Below are 13,860 nucleotides of genomic sequence, written 5' to 3'. Positions count from 1 at the left end.
AAATCGGTGTTACAGACCATAACAAAATGTCAAATATTCAATAATGTCAGTACATAGTACTGCACACTGTTACAAGGCAAAGAGGAAGTACAAGGCAAAGAGGAAGTATCTTATGAGACGAGACAGGCGCATGTGCCTAATGTCTCATACTTGATTTTCACCTTAGCAAATTCTAAGTAGTGAAAAAATTAATTGGTTCTTGTAATGATGGGTTTTAGCATTACTGTTGTGAATGTTTTAACTTCAAAAAATAAAATAAAAATTAAAAATTCTAGCCAGTCTAGTATTAAAAAAAAATTAATTTGTTTTGTTTTTGTTGCTGAATGATTACATTTTAATGTATTAAAAAATAATGATTTTTTGTATTTATAATTTGTTAATACTATATAAATGCCTATTTAGAATTTTTTTTTTCTTATACTTCATCCCCTCTAGCTTGAAATCTTGGGTTTGTCCTGAATTAAGAGGTAGGTTAGAATCACAATAACAATGGTTGATGATGTGATGGGTGATTATTAGTAAGTAAAAAGATGATGTAAGTGCATGTGGTGGGCCCAACTACAAATTAATAAGAATTTACTATTTTAACAGTTTATAAAAATATTGTAAAAAATTCTATAACTATAACATTACTTTTAAAAAGAATTAATGATATTAGCCTCTAAGCACGCTCAGAGGCTTTTCTATTTTTATTTTTTATTTTGTAAAAGTTAATAATTTGAATCTATTATAATTTGATATTACTACATTTTTTAATCACAAAAAATCCTAAGGGTGTAATGAGTAAATTATTTAATCTAAAACGTAGAACACTCAGGAGAGTAGTCCTGTTTGTTAGGCAACATTTTAGTGGGAGTTAAAAATATTTCTACTTATAAAAAAAAAATTTATATATCTATTTAGTCTAATTTTTTTTTTTTTGATAACTATTATTATTATTATTTTGATATATTTAGATTTGTTTTTGGATTAACATGGGTTTTTTTTTAAGGAAAAAAACAGTTGCAACGTGAGTTAGTAGAAAAGTGTTCTTATTTTGTAGACAATATTTTAGTGTAAGTTAAACATGTATTTTTACCAGACTATCATTTAATTTTATCTCGACTTAAACCTAAGGGTGTAAGAGTATTTTGGAACAAAAAAAAAAATCGTTCCAAATGGGGAAAACTCTTTAAATAATAGTATAGATTAAGTGTGCGTTTGGGTGGGAATTAAAAATTAAATTTATTTCACTATTCAGCTTATTTTTACTACTATTCATGGATTCTACTATACTTTTTGACATTTATGAGCTTACTGTACTATTTTAACTAATTTTTAACTTTATTTACAGTACTATTTTCAATAATAATTTTTTAATTTCAATAAAATAAGTAATATCTAGACACATCCTAACAAATTACAAAACTTAATTTTATAAAAACAAAATTACGTAAATTACGACATACGCACAAGTATGCTCTGTCCTTGCGTACAGGTTGTATTTGTAGGTTCCATCCACGACTTGCCAGGTAATGAACAATAACCTTTATGTCAAATCATATGGGGATAGGTGATATTAATGTGGAGAACAATGACACTGTTCACGTATGAATCCAATGGAACAAACCCGGCCCAAAAGTAGATATGTCAAATCATATGGGGATAGGTGATATTAATGTGGAGAACAAGGATACCGTTCACGTATGTATCCAATGGAACAAACCCGGCCCAAAAGTAGATAACTTTAGAGCATTCACATCGCATGTAAAAAATATCGCATTTTACAGTATTTTTTTGTTTGAGGGGCATCTCATTTTATAGTTATAAAACTATTTTATCTATTATATTATACTATTTTATAATATACTTAATCTTCTATATTTTATTTTTACATTTAATACATTTAAATAATATAAATTATACAATAAAATAATATAAAAATATATCTCTCTTCTCTCTTCATTTCTATTCTCTGTCTAATTTGTCTTTTCGTTTTTCTCTCTTTCTCATCCACCCACTACCAACCCAAACCCAAAACAACCACCCACCAATACACACCTTGCTGCAACTCTGAAAAAAACCTTGATTTTTTTTTCCTCTCCAATGCCAATTAATACACACAATCAAGCCTTAAAACAATGAGGATTTAACGCCATAGATCTGTGCATTTGGCCATATGTAGAAAGAAAGAAAGAGCAGAGAAAAATTCAGCCATACCCACCGGCCAGCAACCTAGCCACCATCCACACGCCAACCCACGAACTATGCCAAAAAAATTCAGCCACCATTGCAATAAAATCTCATCAATAAACCCTAAACAAAAAACTAACAATAAAATCTCAGCAATAAACCCCAAAAAAAAAAAAAAAAATTCAGCAACCACAAAAATTCAAAGATAAAAGAACCCAGCCACCACAAATTTAGCCACCACAAATTCAGCCACCCATGGTTGCATGGCCAAAACAAAGACCAACAATTTTGTGGATCTCGAAGCTCTAACCATGGATGCCGTGGAGCTTGAAGCTTTGGCCATGGAGCTTTGGCTCAATGAGTTAAGCGAGATCAGAAAGAGAGAGGGGAGAGTTGGGTTTGGGTTTGGGTTTAGAGGGAGAGACCACCGTGATGAAGCTGAGAAAATTAACCAAGTTGACACATAGGGTGAGAAAGAGTGCTCGATGGAGGCACGAGAGAGAAAGAGAGAGGCTTGGTAAGATGAGCAATGGAGAGAGAGAGAGGGGGATGAGAGACTGTGAAGAGAGTGAAAAGAGGCTAATATTTTAAATTAAAATATATTAAAATTTTTACAACCTTTTATCATAAATTTATGACGGTACTGTAGCACAATTGTAAAAACTTTTAGGGTATGTTTGGTAGACTATAATAGACACTGTAATATAATAGTTATTCCTATGGTTTAGGACCCGTTTGTTATCATGGTTTAAACAATAGTTTTCAATGTTTAAACAATATTATACATATTTTCACATACTTTTTCACCCACATGTATTTCCAATAAATACAAACAACGTTACTAGAACAATATTACCAAACGAGCCCTTAGTTATTCAGTAGTTTGATTATGTTTTTATTATAGGGAATAGTTATTTCTTATGAATAGCTATTCTTTAAAATGAGGAATAACTATTCATCTTTAAAAATGATGTAATATCTATTTCTTAGTAGGTGTATTAATTTCTATAATTAATATACTTCTAAATTAACAAACTTTCTATATACACATAACAATTATGAAAATAAAAAATCATAAAAAATAACTAATATCTTTTTCAAATTTATAAAATATTATTTTTTAGGAAATATAATTATATGAGTAAGATATTTCTTAAAATATATCTTAATTTTGATTTAAAATGCTTTCATTCCATTGTTTTTAGGGTTTTATTATTGTGTTGTCACCATACAAATGAATAGTAATAAGTATTACATTACAGTATTTTGTATTCCTTGTAATATCTATTCATATTCCTATGTAATTACTATTACAGTTTACCAAACGTGTCTTTAGAATTGAGAGACCGGGTAACCGGGGGGGGAGGGGGGGGGGGTTGATGTTAAAACATACTAACATATAACATTTAACAATGATGCTCTCAAATATCATTTAAATTTTTTAATAAAGCAAATGCAAATTAAAAAATAATAAAAATAGTGCACAAGCACATTTATCTATATTGTGCAAGTTCAATGTGTAACTATCTCCAAACTCTTCCAAGAGCCAAGCAAAATCGACATTCCCCTTCGAGTCCATAGGAGGGACTACTCCAAGGGCATTCAATGGCTCTAAGATTGTGAGCCATTGTATATTTGTATTATCCAAGTCCAAGGGATGATAAAATTGGGGTTTTCGCTATATATAAATAAACACATCTCTTTTAAATACTTAATTGGATCTTCTTACTTTCACTCTTTGCGAACTCAATTATAAATTGTCTTGAGACTTTCAATCACTCTTTATATTGTTTTAAAATAGAGCAATTTGCATCCAAAGTTACGCTCTAAATGCAAATAGGCTCCAATTTTAACAAATGTTTCAGAAACATAATATCAGCCTAAACATATCATAAAAATAACTAAATTCAGTATTAAAAGTTTTTTCTTCCCCTCCATTAGGCTAAAAGAAAATATTGCCACAACTTTGGTGAACTTCCTTAGTAGTAGATTGTTTGGTTTAAGAAAAAAAAATGTCAGCAACTTCAAACAACAAAAACTATGTCAAGGGCCGTATATACGAGAAATTATACCGTCCTCATGGTGGACCACGTTATTTGTCTACCATTCAAGTAAAAGATTCCCACTTATTTAAAATTATTGAGTTAGTATTTAGTTTTTATTTAAAACTCCACAATTTTAAATAAGTGAGAGTCATTTACTGGAATGGTGGATCACATCACTTGTCCATCATGAGGACCTTATAATTTCTCCGTATATACCTTTTTGGAGCTATAGACTTGCCATCCACAACACTACGTACCAAATAATCATCAAATTGAAAAAAAAAAAAAAATTCAATATAACATAATTTTGTGTTTTAATATAATAAAATACTCACTATAGTTAAAATTAATGCATTTTTGTTATGTGTCTCATCAATTATTAAGATAGTTAATTAATTTATTCTAGTATGAAGCTTTATTAAAGTTTCAAGTGGCTCACTAATTATTACGATAATTTCAATGATATTATAAATTTTTTTATTTTTTTTTATTTTACTTATAATTACTATTAATTTTATTTACAAGTATTTTTTTTAATTAATTCCTATGGGCATACTACTACTTGATAAACTAAAAATAATACAAACAACTCAAAACTTACAACAATCAAAAGGAATTTGGGATTCCCCCTATAGTCTTCTTACAACTCTCATAGCAACTCGCGGTATTTGCTCTTCTACTTAGTCACTCCCTTAATCCCTATTAATTAAAAAGCTCCACCTGATGCATAAAACTAAGGAAAATATTAATAAGCACCGTGCGGTACTTGTTAAGGTTTCCCTGATGTGGGTCCTACGTAATAAAAATGAGATAAAAGAAAGAAAAAGACATAAAAATACTTATAATGTTGAAAAAAAATGACATAAAGTTGCAAAAAAATTGTCAAAAAAAAGTAAAAAAATTTGTTAATGGGCACCGACTAAAAGTACTTGTGTTTTTTAATCTCTCTCATGCTTCCAATAAGTGAGTTGATGAACGGTAGGGATCATAAGAGGCCCAAATATGATCCACAGTGTAGGGCTTCCTTAAATCTAGCCTCAACCATTTTTGATAGGTAAAATCTAGTCTCAACCATGTCCTCCCTTCTTACTCCAATGGAGCAAGCTAATAGGCCTAGGATGCAAACTCCTACATTTCCTTTCAAGACTGTTTCCATCAAGCTCATGTTGGTTCCACCTAATAGGTCCACATCAATAATATTCCCACCCACAACCAACAAAAAATGTCGCAAAAATCCTAAGCGATAAATCTCCTCCTCTTTGGAAAATATCTCTCTAGTTTGGAGAGAAATCCTTCAAATTCCTTCTCTATCTTCTTATTGAATGTAAATTTTGAAAATTTAACCATTGGATTGTATGTTTTTATTATATCCTCCATTCTTACAAAGTTTCAAGATGATAAAAAATTAGTAGCTATATCATCAATCAAATGTTTAAATTTCAATTTTTGAAGTTCTAAATTTATGCATAAAAAATAAATTTATTGATCGAATAGTTAATAACATCCAATTTGAACATGTAATCTAATGGTTTAAATTTTCAAAATTCACATCTAATAAAAAGATATAGAAGGAGTTTAAGAGTTTTTCTCCAAATTAGTTTGGAGAGAAACCTTGTCCATATTTTGTGAAATTTGCATGGCAATGGAGTCAAAAGCATGCTTAGGAGAAATTTTAGCCTGTGATGAAGCTTAATAAATCACTTAAGACCTTTCATTCACCCACACAGAAATTCTACCTTAATTTCATGGGAAATAGCAAAGCATATTGTGGAAGGGAAACCAGTGGTTGTGAACGTATATATTATAACATATAGTGCTCGTTTTTTTACACTTTTAGATGGCAAAAAGCGCTTTTTGAAACCAAAAAAATAATATAAGCATTTGGTAAGATTTTAAAAGCAGATTTTTCTAAAAAGCTACTTTTGAAATTGTGAAGGAAGAGCACTTTAATAGTGAACAGCTCTTCAGAGCCTTTTACAAAAGCCAATGTGCGTTTCATCAATATTACCATTGGAGGCAATGTTAAATTACCAAATTGCCCATTATGCTGCTACAAAGGTCCTCTTTGTGTTGCTCTGCTACAAAACAAGCCTCTCCGTGTTACTACAAAGGTCCTCTCCATGCTGCAAAGGTCCTTTCTGTGCTGCTGATCTCACTCTCAAATCTCAACATCTGATCTCACTTCCAATTTGGTTTTAGGGTTTTAAAGAGAGAGAGGGGTTGGTTTTGGGTGAAATTGATAAAAATTAACTCACCTTAATTGATTTTTAATTGGCATGCATGAGGTTGGATGACAAATTTGTGAGGAGTTCGGTTTGGTGCTTGAAAGCTGTTTGATGAAATTAGAGAAAATGAGAAACAGAAAGAAGATAATAGTGGATGGGAGAATATAAAGGTAGAAGAAGATAAGGGTGAAAGGAAACGTGTGGTTGAGAAAAAAAAAAATAGAAGTAAAAAAAAATTAATATTAAAAGTAAAAGGTAGAGTGGGATACGAGTCCATGCATGGAAATTTACAAAATGAAAATTACAACCGTATTAGGACGCAACAAATTATCACAAAAGTTTCAAAACAGTTGAGGTATCAAATCTTTTATTAGACTAGGATTGACCACAACCAAAAACAAACAGGATTGTGAAAATATTGTTACATTTTATTGTTATCTTTGGACTTTTTAAATTAGTTCTATTTTCTTTAGGAAAAAAATAGTGTTATTGACACAATATTTTCATAACAATTTCATAATAAATTTTACTGAGTAAGTTGTTATTGATTCTCATTTGGACCTACTAATGACATTATTATTATTTTTTTTGTCTTCCATTAACAACTTGTCATATAGACTTGTGGGGCCAGAGAATTTGTGGTCCCGGCCCACTTCCCATTAGGGCCCAAGGCCGGCGCCGAGGAGAATAGTTGCCGATGACAAGTATTAAAATACCAAATAGCCTAGGAATGCGGCCGAGGATGACCATGTCCTTGGCATCCCAAGGCCTAAAAGGGAAGAACGACACGTCATCAAAGGCAGCCTCCAAAGCGCTCCCAGAAGAAAAGGCGAGTAGAATGGGACACACACGGGGGTACAGTGTGGGATTGATTCAAGGAGAAGACGTCACCTCCGTATTGAATGCGCCAACAAACGTCCTAGCCACATTGATGGAGAAAAGACCCCTGAACAGTGTGGTTTCGGTTATTGCAACTAACAGAAAGTGGGGGGAGGCGGCTGATGGGACAGGCACTCGAGTAGGTATCTGCCTGATCAACAGATGGAAGGTCAGGATCAACTGGGAAGAGATATATAATGTAAGGGCTAATGCGCCAAAGGGAGGAGGATGGTATCCAAATAGAGAGAGGAATAATAAGAACATAAAACTTCATGGACAAGATCCATGGACAAACTTACTTCACCTCTGCGCGCCCACCATGAAAACCAAGTCTAACTACCATCCGGTGACCAAGGCCTAACCTTTCAGCCCACGCTCTACAAATTATATTGTTTAGGCCCTTAACGTATGAACCCATACCATTTTGGGGTCGTTACAAATTGAGTCCTTACAAGACTTTATTGTGAAATTTTTGTAAAAATGTTGTATCCATAACTTGCATTAAGAGAGATAATTAAAACAAATAATTCTCTTTTATATATATATATATATATATATATATATATATATATCTATCTTGTCATTTTTGGCAATTTACAACTTAAATCTCCACTTTTACAAGTGCTAGTCAAACACTCAACTTTTTTAAAAAGTACTTTTTAACAGTTTTTACCAAACACTCAGTTTTTTTTCAAAAAACCCAGTTTCATACCACACTTTTTAAAAACTTCACTTTTTCAAAAAATCCAGTTTCAAAAAGTTAAACCAAACTCACCCATAGTTAACCACTGACTATGGCAACAACAAATTATCTTCCTATTTTCATTATTCTTGAACTCAATTATAAATTGTCTCGAGACTCTCAGTCACTCACCATTGTTTTAAAATTGAGCCGTTAGCAACCAAAGTTACACTTTAAATGCAAATAAGCTCCAATTTTAACAAATGTTTCAGATACATAATATCAACCCAAACACATCATAAAAATAACTAAAATTTAGTATCAAAAGTTTTTTCTTCCCCTCTATCTAAAAAGAATATATTGCCACAACCAATTGGTGAACTTTCCTAGCAGTAGTTTGTCTGGTCTTCATTACTTGTTAAGAAGAAAAAGAAAATGTCAGCAACTTCAAACGACAAAAACTATGTCAAGGGCCTTATTTTCCTTTCTGGAGCTATAGACTTGCTATCCAAAACCCTACATACCAAATAATCATGAAATTAAAAATATTTATTATTATTTATTTCAATATATCATAATTTTGTGCTACAATATGATAACATATGCACTATAGTTAAAATTAATGCATTTTTGTTATGTGTCTCATCAATTATTAAGATAGTTAATTTACTCTAGGATGAAGCTTTATTTAAATTTCAAGTGGCTCACTAATTATTAGTGATAATTTCAATGATATAATAAAACATTTTCTTTTTTATTCTACTTATAATTACTATTTATTTTATTTACAAGTAGTTTTTAATTAATTCCTTCATCATATGCATGGCAGTGGTGGCTTTACAAAATTTTTTAAAGCAAGTCATTAAGAAACTTAAATTAAACAAAATTTAATAAAAAGAAAACTTGAATATATCGAATTATCAACACAAAAAAAACATACACACAAATAAATGAAGTTTTACAATTTGCTTCTACTAGTTTTCATATTTTGAAATCGTTACATGATAGTTCAATATTGATTGACATAATTATTAATGTGGGTAGGTCATAGGTGGCCCAAATATGATCCACAGTGCAGGGCTTGCTTAAATCTAGCCTTAACCATTGGATACGTAAAATCTAGCCTCAACCATGTCCTACCTTTCCCACTCCAATGAAGCAAACTAATAGGCCTAGATGTAGACTCCTACATTTCATTCAAGATTGTCTCTGTCAAGCTCGTGTTGGTTCCACCTGTGGTCCACTCCACACCAATAATGTTCTCACCCAAAACCAATAAAAAGGTGGCAAATTAAAAACCCAAGTGATAAATCCTCTTTGGAAAAAGTTTCTCTCTCCATACCCTTCAAATTCTTCCTCTATTTTCTTATTGGATGTGAATTTTGAAAATTTAACTATTGGATTGAATGTTTTTATTATCTCTTCCATGCTTACAAAGTTTCAAGAGGATCAAAGATTAATAGTTATGTCCTTAATCAAATGTTTAATTTTCAAGTTTTTGTTTTCTAAATCTATGCTTAAAAAAAAAGTGTATTGATTGAATAGTTAATAACATATCCAATTTGAATGGAATTTGGTATGCGTGTTAAGAACATAAAGAACATGTAATATAATAGTTGAGATTTTCAGAATTCACATCTAATAAAAAAAAATATAGAAGGCGTTTGAAGGGTTTTTCTCCAAATTAGTTTGGAAAGAAACCTTGTCCAACATCATAGGGCCAGAGCAAAATAAGTCCATGAAATATTTTGTGAAATTTGCATGGCAATGGAATCAAAAGCATGCTTAAGAGAACTTTTAGCCTACGATGAGCCTTACCAAATCACTTTAGGCCTTTCATTCCCCCACATAGAAATTCTACCTTAATTTCATGGGAAATAGCATAGCCTATTTGTGGAAGGGAAACCAGTGACTGTGAACTTATTATAACATATAGTTAACCACTGACTATGGCAACAAAATTGTCTTCCTATTTTCATTCTTTGTGAACTCAATTATAAATTGTCTTGAGACTCTCAATCACTTACTATTGTTTTAAAATTGAGTAGTTAGCACCCAAAGTTATGCTTTAAATGCAAATAAGCTCCAATTTTAACAAATGTTTCAGAAACATAATATCAACCCAAACATATCATAAAAATAACTAAATTCAGTATTAAAAGTTTTTTCTTCCCCTCCTTTTAAAAAGAATATATTGCCAAAACCAATTGGTGAACTTTCCTAGCAGTAGATCTTCATTACTTGTTAAGAAGGAAAAAAAATGTCAGCAACTTCAAACAACAAAAACTATGTCAAGGGCCTTATCTGCCTTTTTGGAGCTATAGGCTTGCTATCCAAAACCCTACATACCAAATAATCATGAAATTAAAAATAAATATTATTATTTATTTCAATATATCATAATTTTGTGTTTTAATATGATAACATATGCACTATAGTTAAATTAATGCATTTTTGTTATGTGTCTCATCAATTATTAAGATTGTTAATTTACTCTAGGATGAAGCTTTATTTAAATTTCAAGTGGCTCACTAATTATTAGTGATAATTTCAATGATATAATAAAATAGTTTCTTTTTTATTTTACTTATAATTACTATTTATTTTATTTACAAGTAAATTTTAATTATTTCCTTCATCATGTGCATGGCAATGGTAGCTCTACAAATTTTTTTTAAGTGAGTGATTAAAAAACTTAAATTAAACAAAATTTAATAAAAAGAAAACTTGAATATATCGAGTTATCAACACAAAAAAAAAAAAACCACACAAATACATTAAATTTTACAATTTACTTCTACTAATTTTCATATTTTGAAATCATTATATGATAATTCATTATTAGTTGTCATATTTTATTATTAATGTGGGTAGGTCATAGGTGACCCAAATATGATCCACAGTGCAGGGCTTGCTTAAATCTAGCCTAACCATTTGATAGGTAAAATCTAGCCTCAACCATGTCCTCCCTTTCCCACTCCAATGAAGCAAACTAATAGGCCCAGATGCAGACTCCTACATTCCACTTCAAGATTGTCACTATCAAACTCGTGTTGGTTCCACCTGTGGTCCACTATTCCACACCAATAATTTTCCCACCCAAAACCAACAAAAAAGGTGGCAAAAAACCTAAGTGATAAATTCTCTTTGGAAAAAAGTTTCTCTCTCCATACCCTTCAAATTCCTACTCTATTTATTTAATGGATGCAAATTCAGAATTTAAATTTCAAGTTGTTGTGGTCTAAATTTATGCATAAAAAAGTGTATTGATCGAATAGTTTATAACATATCCAATTTGAACAAAATTTGGTATGTATGTTAAAAACATAAAAAACACATAATATAACGGTTTAAATTTTCAAAATTCACATCTAATAAAAAAATATAGAAGGAGTTTGAAGAGTTTTTTTTCAAAGTAGTTTGAAGAGAAACTTTATCCGACATTATAGGGGCAGAGCAAAACAAGTCCATGAAATATTTTGTGAAATTTGCATCGCAATGGAGTCAAAAGCATGCTTAAGAGAACTTTTAGCCTGTGATGAAGTTTACCAAATTACTTTAGACCTTTCATTCACCTACACAAAAATTCTACTTTAATTTCATGGGAAATAGCAAAGCCTATTTGTGGAAGGGAAACCAGTGGCTGTGAACGTATTTTGTTCGTAACATGTGTATTAGTGGTTATGACCAAAACGTGATAATTATGAAGAAAAACTTATTAGATGCCATGCATGACAGCGTCAGAAGCTTATTACGCATACATCTGAGAAAGTTGCAAAGTATTTTTGACGGAGCAAAGGAAAACAATTTAGAATAACTAAAAGAAGTTTTAAAACTCCTTTTAGTTATTAGGTAGGTATTGGAGTCAGGGCCCGCTCAACTTAATTTGGGGCTTAAGATAAAAGATTTATGTAAAGCTTTTTAGACATAAATATTAATTAAATAAAATTATGTAATACTAATCAAATTGAGGTTAATTTGATGCATTAAATACATAATTTAATGAATAATATTGACTAAAACTAAGGTTAATTTCATATAGAGAATTTTTTTTTTTTTGGGAGAAAGAATCATCTAGAGAATTGAATGTGATAGTTGAAGCATAAATTTTAACAAAAAAAAAAGTATTAAATTTTTAAACAGAAAATTACTTTGTCTTGGATACATGACTATACATAATTAGGTAAATTTGTAATTTAATCTTTAACCGAAATAGATAGATATTATTTAGTATGTAGCTTTGTAGGAAATTAGTTTACAAAAGTTGAAGTCTCAAAATATTTATGGGAAATTAATCATCATTGATGATCTAATACATTTGCAACTATTTTTTGGAAGCATTTTGGGGTTTCATTTGGGTTAGGTTTCTACCATTCTCATATTTTGAAAGCTTTGTTAGAAAATTATAAATAAAAATATGCTAAAGTTACTACAAAATCTACACAATATAATGTGACAATAACTGTGATTAATGAACTTCAATAACATAATTAATTAATGTTTGAATTACTTTTTTGTGATTGATGATATGTTAGTTTATAAGTCTATGGTAAAATTTGTGGTATTCCTAACATCACTAATAAAAAAAAAAGTGCACAACCATTTGAAAAAATTCACATATATATATATATATATATATATATATAAATTTTTGGGTCTTTTATAATGGGAATTGGTCTTTTTTATAGAGGTATAAGAAATTTGTGGTGGGGGCCTTATGCCTAAGTCTAAGTTGGGCCTAAGTTGCTTAGGGCTTAGGCCGGCCCTGGTTAAAGTGAGAGGTGGAGGTGGGCTTGACCCAAATAGATTAATATTTCGAACTGGAACTTCTACTTGGAATCTCCATCATAGGCCCAAGGTTGAAAGGTCTCAATAGCATCAATAGAAGAATCCTCATTGAATATCAGGAAGCATTTCCTGTAAGAGACTGAGAAATAAAACCATATTTTTACACATTTTTTTCTAAAAGGAAATCAAACTCAAACTTTAACCGGGGAACCGAAGATACTAAAGTCTAGAGCTAACAAAATGTGCCTAAGTCATACCGTTCTTTTGTGTGATACATTTTATTTACATGCAACATTTTGGTAAAGTACCTTAGGTATAATATATTAGATTTCCCAAATAAATTTAAATATATGCTTGTATTGAATTTAATTGTCTTAAAAAAAAACATTGTTTCTATATCATGGCAATACAACTATGGGCTTGAAACTAAATTGGAGAAATTAATATATTGCGCATAAGTTTTATCCTATATTTAAAAAGAAAGAAAAAGGCCTAAGTGAAAAGAAAAAAAAAAAAAAAAGAGCCACAAGGGTTTGGGTTAGTTGCAAAAACACCCCTAGGTTTTATTTCTTCTTTATAACTCATTGAGATATCTATATTTGCCAAATTGACCCATGGGACTAACTTTTGTTAAGTTTTATGAATAGAAAAATCACATTATCGGTATCTTGAAAATCAATTGTTGAGTCTTCCTAATGTGGTCTTATTACGCTTAAATGATTCTTTGGTCCGTAAGAGCTAATAAAAGTTAGTTTAGAGGTTAATTTGGTGGATATGAAAAATTTTAGGGAGTTAAAAAGAACAAATGAAACACTAGAAGATGATTTTAGGGGTATTTTTTGCATTTTAGAAAAAAAAAAAAAAAAAAAAAAAAAAAAAAAGAAAGAAAGAAAGAAAGAAAGAACGGAAGAAAAAGCACCTGTGACTCTCAAGTGAAGTTGAGCCAAGCTAAATGCTAAATAGACCAAATGGATTGTTGATTTTACTAACGGGAAGAAAGAGAGCACTCGTGAGTCGTGACCCGAGTCAAATTGAGCCAAGCTAATTTGACTGAAATGGTCCTTAATTT

Source organism: Quercus lobata, chromosome 2 (assembly GCF_001633185.2).
Source record: "Quercus lobata isolate SW786 chromosome 2, ValleyOak3.0 Primary Assembly, whole genome shotgun sequence".
In the NCBI taxonomy this organism is placed as follows: Eukaryota; Viridiplantae; Streptophyta; class Magnoliopsida; order Fagales; family Fagaceae; genus Quercus; species Quercus lobata.
This window is presented reverse-complemented; position numbering follows the sequence as displayed.